The sequence below is a fragment of the Nomascus leucogenys genome, chromosome 5, assembly GCF_006542625.1.
Source record: "Nomascus leucogenys isolate Asia chromosome 5, Asia_NLE_v1, whole genome shotgun sequence".
Classification (NCBI taxonomy): domain Eukaryota; kingdom Metazoa; phylum Chordata; class Mammalia; order Primates; family Hylobatidae; genus Nomascus; species Nomascus leucogenys.
The window spans coordinates 83,318,092-83,326,680 of NC_044385.1; the positions used below are offsets into that span (position 1 = coordinate 83,318,092).

Here is an 8,589-nt window from a genome sequence, read left to right on the forward strand (position 1 = left end):
ATGTCACAACAAATATCAAAAAGGCAGGCTTTTAAGGACCATATTTTATTACCACAACTTAAAAGGGAAAAAGATAATATATTAATACTACAAATGTTAATATTTCAGGAGACTTGCAGTCCCATATTTTTTTCTGGAAACTCTTAGATGTGTCCCATAAATAGCAAACTTACACTCTGAAATAACATGAGGCCTCCCAGCCCTGAATTTAAAGAGTCCCTGGCCCAGTCCCATCTCGCAGCAGCCTGCTTCCCCTTTCCTTTCAACATGACAGATGATGCTGTGTCCTTCAACAGGGACTTCCTGGCAGGTGGGGTGGTTGCAGCCATCTCTAAGGCAGCAGGAGCACCCATCGAGTGCCTCAAGCTGCTGCTGCAGGTGCAGCATGCCACCAAGGAAATTACCACAGATAAGCAATACAAGCGCATTATAGACTGTGGTCCCTATTCCCAAGGAGGAGAGAGTCCTGTCCTTCTGGCGTGGTAACCTGGCCAATGTCATCAGATACTTCCCCACCCGGGCTCTCAACTTTGCCTTCAAAATAAGTACTAGCAGATCTTCCTGGGTAGTGTGGACAAGAGGACCCACTTTCGGTAGTATGTTGCAAGGAACCTGGCATCCGGCAGTGTGCTGGGGCCACATCCTTGTGTTTTGTGTACCCTCTTGATTTTGTCTGTACCCATCTACCAATGGATGTGGGTAAAGCTGGAGCTGAAAGGGAATTCAGAAGCCTTGGTGACTGTCTGGTTAAGATCTACAAATTTAATAGGATTAAGGGCCTGTACCAAGGCTTTACCATGTCTGTGCAGGGTATTAGCATCTACCCAGCTGCCTACTTCAGTATCTGTGACACTGCAAAGGATGCAAAGGGAATGCTTCCAGATTCCAGGAGTACTCACATCATCATCAGCTGGATGATTGCACAGCCTGTCATTGTCATTGCAGGGTTGAATTCCTATCCATTTGACACTGTTCACTGCTAAATGATGATGCAGTCAGGGCACAAAGGAACTGACATCATGTACATAGGCATTTTTTTTTTTTTTTTAGATGGAGTCTCTGTCGCCCAGGCTAGAGTGCAGTGGCACGATGTCAGCTTACTGCAACCTCCACCTCCTGGCTTCAAGTGATTCTCCTGCCTTAGCCTCCTAAGCAGCTGGGATTACAGGCATGAGCCACCAAGGCCAGCTAATTTTGTATTTTCAGTAGAGACAGGTTTTCACCATGTTGGCCAGGCTAGTCTTGAGTATACAGGCATTTTTGACTGCTGAAGGAAGATTGCTCATGATGAAGGAGGCAAAGATTTTTCAAGGGTTCATGGTCCAGTGTTTTCAGTGGCATGAGTGGTGCTTTTGTGCTTGTCTTGTATCATGAAATCAAGAAGTACGCATACGTTGTTTCCTATAATTTTCCCCCTGTGAACAGGTATGTTGTGTTATATAATATATCAAGAGCATTCTTGATAGACTCATGGCTGTCAATTTATCAGTGGCAACAATTTACTGGTTCAAAATAGAAGCAATAATATTCATCTAACTAGTTTTTGTTTGTTTGTTTGTCACCCAGGCTGGAGTGCAGTGGTGAGATCTCAGCTTACTGTAACCTCCACCTCCTAGGTTCCAGCAATTCTCTTGTCTCAGCCTCCTGTGTAGCTGGGACTACAGGTGGCTGCCACCAAGCTGAGCTAATTTTCTTTTGTATTTTTAGTAGAGACAGGGTTTCTACATGTTGGCCAGGCTGGTCTTGAACTCCAGACCTCAAGTGATCTGCCCATCTCAGACTTCTAAAGTGATGGGATTACAGGCATGAGCCACTGTGCCCAGCTACTAGTTTTCTCTTAAAGACATTTTCATGATATGATGATGGGACTCAATTATATTTTTTATTTCATGGATGGGAAGATTCAATATCATGAAAATGGCCATACTGCCCAAAGTAATTTATAGATTCAACGCTATTCCCATTAAACTACCAATGACATTCTTCACAGAATTAGAAAAAAAACTATTTTAAAATTCATATGGAACCAAAAAAGAGCCTGAATAGCCAGGACAATCCTATGCAAAAGGAACCACACTGGAGAAGTCACGCTCCCTGACTTCAATCTGTACTACAAGGCTACAGTAACCAAAATAGCATGATACTGGTACAAAAACAGACACATAGCCCAACGGAAGAGAATAGTGAACTCAGAAATAAGACTGTACCTACAACCATCTGATCTTCAACAAACCTGACAAAAACAAGCAATGAGGAAAAGACTCCCTATTTAATAAATGGTGCTGGGAGAACTGGTTAGCCATATGCAGAAAATAAAACCTGGACCCCTTCCTTATACCTTATACAAAAATTAACTCAAGATAGATTAAAGACTTAAATGTAAATCCTAAAACTATAAAAACCCTAGAAGAAAATCTAGGCAATACCATTCAGGGCATAGACATTGGCAGAGATTTCATTACTAAAATACCAAAAGGTATTGTAACAAAAGCAAAAATTTAACAAATTTGGTCTAAATAAACTAAAAAGCTTCTGCACAGCAAAAGAAACTATCATCAGAGTGAACAGAAAACCTACAGAATGGGAGAAAATTTTTGCAATCTATCTGACAAAGGTCTAATATCCAGAGTCTACAGGGAACTTAAACAAATTTACAAGGGAAAAACTAGCAACCCCATTAAAAAGTGGGCAAAGGATATGCACAGACACTTTTCAAAAGAAGACGTTCTGTGGCTAAGAAACATATGAAAAAAAAAATCTCAAAATCGCTGATCGTTAGAGAAATGCAAGTCAAAACCACAATGGGATACCACCTCATGCCAGTCAGAATGGTGATTATTAAAAAGTCAGGAAACAGTAGATGCTGGTGAGGTTGCAGAGAAAAAGGTATGCTTCTGCATTGTTGGTGGGAATGTAAAATAGTTCAACCATTGTGGAAGATACTATGGGAATTACTCAAAGATCTAGAAGCAGAAATACCATTTGACCCAGCAATCCCATTACTGGCTATATACCCAAAGGAATATAAATCATTCTGTTATAAAGATACCTCCATGCATAAGTTCATGGCTCCACTATTCACAACAGCAAAGACATGGAATCGACCTAAATGCCCATCAGTGATAGACTGGATAAAGAAAATGTGGTACATATACACCATGGAATACTATGCAGCCATAAAAAGGAACAAGATCATGTGTTTGCAGGGACATGGATGGAGCTGGAAGCCATTATTCTTAGCAAACTAATGCAGAAGCAGAAAACCAAACACCGCATGTTCTCACTTACAAGTGGGAGCTGAACGATGAGAACACATGGACGCATGGCGGGGGAACAACACACATTGGGGCCTGTCAGGGGAAAGGGAGGGAGTGCATCAGGAAAAACAGCTAATAGATGCTGGCCTTAAAACTACCTGATGAGTTGATCTTTGCTGCAGACCACCATGGCATGTGTTTACCTATGTAACAAACCTGCACATGTACCCCAGAACTTAAAATAAAAGTTGATTTAAAATAAATAAAAGAATAAAAAGTTAAAAAATACACATAAATATAAGCATATACTGGATAATTTACAAGTCAGAAATTTGCTCAGTTCTTTTTGCTCAGTTCACTTTAAATCACATTTATGAAGTAATTTCCGTTATTTTTATCATTCACAAGCAGAAAGTAAGATTTGAAAGTTTCAATCAATAAACAGCCAATCATCACACAACTGGAAAGATGGAGAGCTAACAATAAAAATCAGAAAGTTTGAAAAACTTTTATACAGTATTGCGAAGTAAATTATAGCATTTCCACAAATATTTTTCTCCATTATAAATTTTGTGTAGACCTTTTGTTATTTTCAAATGTCCTTTTTGAAACATTTCTGCACGTTTGCCAAATACATAATCATTACTTTATTATTTCAGAAGAAGAGAGGAGGCATAGATATTATTTTGTCATTACATTTTCGGTCTTCAGTGGCTACGCTGGTTTTTAGATGGTGTTGCAGAACTCTTAAAGCTTTTCAATGACATATTTGAAGAACAGTTCATTTCAAAGTTATTTATGTTAAATTGTCTTGAATAGATATTAAAAAATAATATCTCTCGGAGAACCTAATGAATTTGTGAAAGGGTGATCTAAAATTAAGCAAGCATTCTAAGTGCCTGTGTATGTATGCACATGCACACACACATATATGCACACACACATATTTGTTTCATATCTTACTTTCGTTATAGAAGAGCCTGATTATTCACATTCACAGATAACACTTGATCATCTTAAGTCTCATTCTGTATAAAAGGATTTGCTGAAAAAAGAGACTGTATAAAAGTCCTGTACTGTATGAAAGAAGTATTATCAGATATTATTTTATATAATTCACTTTGCAATTTTGCCCAGAAAAACATAATTTTTTCTATTATATATTACAAAAAAGGCAAAAATATTATTAGAAAAAAATAGAAATTTTCAAAACTCACCCTTGTAACTACATAAGTATGGTTTTGTTTTACAAAAAGGTAAAATATAAAATGTACGAATCTCGTGAATATGTATTCATAACAATTAGTTATCTGTTTTTTAAAAAATAGCAAAATAAATCCAAAACTGAAAGTTTATGAATGAGAGAATTTTGTCACTTAGGTGAAAAGGTTGATCCATTGCTTATTTCCCAAAAAACTATATAATCCTAGACCACAAACAGGCCAATATTTATCAGTAGGAGTCTGAAAAATTAATGTGAATTGCAAATACATAGATCTGATATGTTACACTTTCTAAGTGTTTACCAGAGGCTAGAGGGGTATGGGGGAAAGGGAAGACAAGGGTCAAAAGGCCCAAAGCCTCAATTAGACCGAAGAAATAAGGACTTTTTTCTATGAGATCTATTGTACCACATGGAGAATGTGGTAGATAACAACATTGTACATTTCAAAATTGCTAAAAGAGTAAATTTCAAATTTTATCACAACAAAAAGTCATAAATATTTAAGGTGATGGATATGTTAATCAGTTTCATTTAACGATTCGAGGTTGTATTAATAAATCAAAACATTGTTTTGTACCCCTTAAAACATAAAATTTAAAAAAATACTCATGGAGATCAAAAGCAAGAACAATGGGGACAAGAACAACAGTGAGAAATTGAGATTGGATGAGCAGGCACCAATATTATAAATAAATAGAAAGGAAAGAGTAGAATATAAAATACAGAAGAGTAATTGATTATTGCATTATTTATTAGCTTCATATTTTATACTGCATATTTAGATCATAAGTTACATATTTTACTTTACTAGAAAAGAAAGCTTTGGGGAAACATGTCATAATATTTATTCTATTCTCGGTGTCTACACTTGAATTTCAGGATCCTACTGAATTTTATTTATTTATTTATTTCTCTTCTGAGCCAGTTATAAGCAGATTCTGCCTAGTTGGAACTTTCCCTCAAATATATTTCCTTTTATTTTTATTAAGCTAGAATATCAATCTTTAAATGTTATCACAATACATGCTGAGAAATAGGAGAAGAGCCTGCCTACAGAAAAGCAGCTCAAATAGGGGTAGCGATCGTACATGTAGTGTGATAGTGTCTGTGGATATTGGATTCGGGCAATAGCTAGTCTAGTAGCTCATCCAATAATTTTTTCTGTATCATTCAGAAAATACAAAGAAGAGGAGATACCACCTTCACCTAGCAGCCTGCACCAAATAACTGCAGCTCAGCTTTTTTAAGGTTAATTTTTGTCCAGGAAAACATAAGCCTTTTTCATCAGCATACGTTGGCATTTTCTCTTTTTGTTTTATGGGAGATCCTATCTCTAGATTTGGGAAATCAAACCCAAACAAAATGCAACCAAACCAAACCAAAACAAAACAAAAAGACAGAACCAGAGAGAAAATACAGGTTGGAAATGTCATTACCCATTTTCTCTATCTAGCTGCATTTGATTCACAGTAAAAATTTCTGTTCCATTTTGAACATACGTTGACATCTGTCCTGGTTTTCAACAACACTGTGAGTTTTTGTCTGTGTTCTCTGTTTCATACCTGTAGGAAAACTGCACAGGGTCTACTATAGCTAGCTTTCCAAATGACAACTCTGCATATCTCATCGATATTCATTGTGTGGTTCAATTAAAACTCAGATTTTTTTCCAACAAAACTTATTGGAGACTGGTGTTTCCCAAACTTTGCGCCTAAGTAGTCATGAATTTCACCAGTTAAGGTATTATGTGGGCTTAAGTGATATTGTAAAAATGAATCCAGAAGGGAGTACAGCAATTAAATGATACCAGTCTTTTGACTTGTCAGTGAGCTACTGGCAAGGAACCTCTGAAAGGTATTCTCTAGGCAGTGAACCTGACAGAATAATATTTCAATTTCAACTGTATGCTCTTAACCATTTATGAAAATATGATACAAGATAAAATCTCAACATAAAATGGAAGATTTATTGGTTATATTTTGGTGTTTCTGTATTCAGATACAAAGTCATCCTATCACAGACAAATAACAATTGGGCTCATAATAAGTCTCTCTCCAATAACATGCTGCTTGCAAACTTTCTTATTCTAGGGAATTGTAAATTGATAATCTGATGGCTTGTCACAGTGCCCTCTCATGTATTATATTTAAGCTGGCAAGCCAAGAATCACTAAGTGATTCCTATTCTCATTCTAATGATTTTAAAAATATGTACATATTTGTAGACTTAAAAAAACAATGTCTAGAGAATGTAAAAATAGCTAATACTAGAGTAATATTTATGCACTAAATACGATTTATTTACTTTTTTTTTTTTTTTTTAGAGATGGAGTTTTGCTATGTGGCCTAGGGTGGACTTAACCCCTTTGACTCAAGCAATCCTCTCACCTCAGCCTGCCCGGTAGCAGGGATTACAGTCTCACACCACCAAGCCTGGCTGAGACACTGTTTCTGAGCCATATATTTTATATTTAATATATATACTAATTCATTTCCATAAGACGAAGCTAAGGCACAGAGAGGTTATGTAGTATGCCTACATTCACAAAGTTATTAAATATTGAGGACAAAATTCAGCCCAGCAATCTCTTAGGCATCATATGATACTACTCTCATTGCAGTCACACATTGTAATAATCTAGGATGGCTATTGACACTCAAAAGCATACACTGCCCTTTGAATTACTGATTTTGCTAAACTAGAAAATAATAGGAGAGAAGAAAAATCCACCAGAGAAGAAATATTCAAGAAACTGTTAAAAACATGTTTGTAATATTTGCCAAAAAATTTACTATGAATAAGATTTAGTTAACTTTGCCATGAAATATACAGGATAAATGTGCCCAGTTAAATTTGGGCACAGTTAGAAAATGTTTACACTAAATAAAAATTGTTTATCTGAAATTCCATTTAACTGGTATCCTGTGTTTTCATTAGCTAAACATAGCAACTCTAATTTTATGAATTAATAGATATTACAGGTGAGAAAATCAAAATAATTTTAGGTGATTTAAAACGTTGATAAATTATACTAGATAGCTTCAACTTTTATAAATTCAAATACTTATAATTTGATTTTTAATCAAATAAAAATAAATATTTAAATCTGCATTTGACTATTGAAAAAATATATACTTGATTCAACATGGCTTAAAACACTGAAAAATGACAGAAATATATGTATATGTAATATGAGTATATGTATATATGTATAAATGTATGTATATTTGTTCATGTGTATGTATGTGTATTTTTCTGTGCCCCAAACACATAACTGAGCCAAAGAAGTTATGTGTTTCTTCTTTAGCTCACATAACTAAATGAATTTGTGCATAGCAGAAATGAAGAAAATGTTCTAAATGTCAATGGGGCAGACATCAATGTCGTCTGTGCCTCATATCTAGAAACTGAGTTTGGCTCTATTAATATGAGGACACTGAAAGTGCTGCACAGCAGAGAGGAAAGAGCATGAAACATAATAAATGATGTTCTAACTCAATCAGAAAAACGCAAATTAAGACAGCAATGGAACATGATCTCTGCTCTTGATATTGGGAGAATTTTCATATCTAGCAAAATTAAGTGTTTGGAGGAATGTAGAACGAAAGCAACTCTCGTATACCAAATTAGGAAAATAAGAGCAGTTTAGCAATGTCTAATTTCATCAATGAGAGACATACTCTTTCATCAGCAATCTCGTTATGGCATAGCAGTACAGCTACAATACTACAATATTTTTGCATAATATCTTTCCTTGGGTAAATGTTTATTTGCTATACTATTTTATAACTTTTTGAATCCCTTAATCATTCAAAAAGAATTATTTAAAATGATAAAAAAAGCTATTTTAAAATAACTATTGGAGAAAAAAATTCTCTAAATCTAAGTAAATAAGTTTCCAGATCCAAGGAAAATGAGACGATGGAGCCATTCTGAGGTAAAAAATTATTTCTAATTTAGAATTCTAAACAAACTTTATTCAAAAGTAGAAGTAGTAAAATATATTATTAAATATTATACTACATCATATAAAGTTTATACATTACATATAACATTTTCCAAAAATTTTTCCAGAAACAGGATGACATGAACTATTGAAATAAGGAT

The 8,589-nt window shown here is 35.1% G+C and overlaps 1 pseudogene; it reads left to right on the forward strand.

Annotated features, from left to right (window-relative positions):
- The first annotated feature begins 229 nt into the window (after positions 1–229).
- LOC100602015 lies at positions 230–7,954 on the forward strand (annotated as a pseudogene).
- Positions 7,955–8,589: the final 635 nt, after the last annotated feature.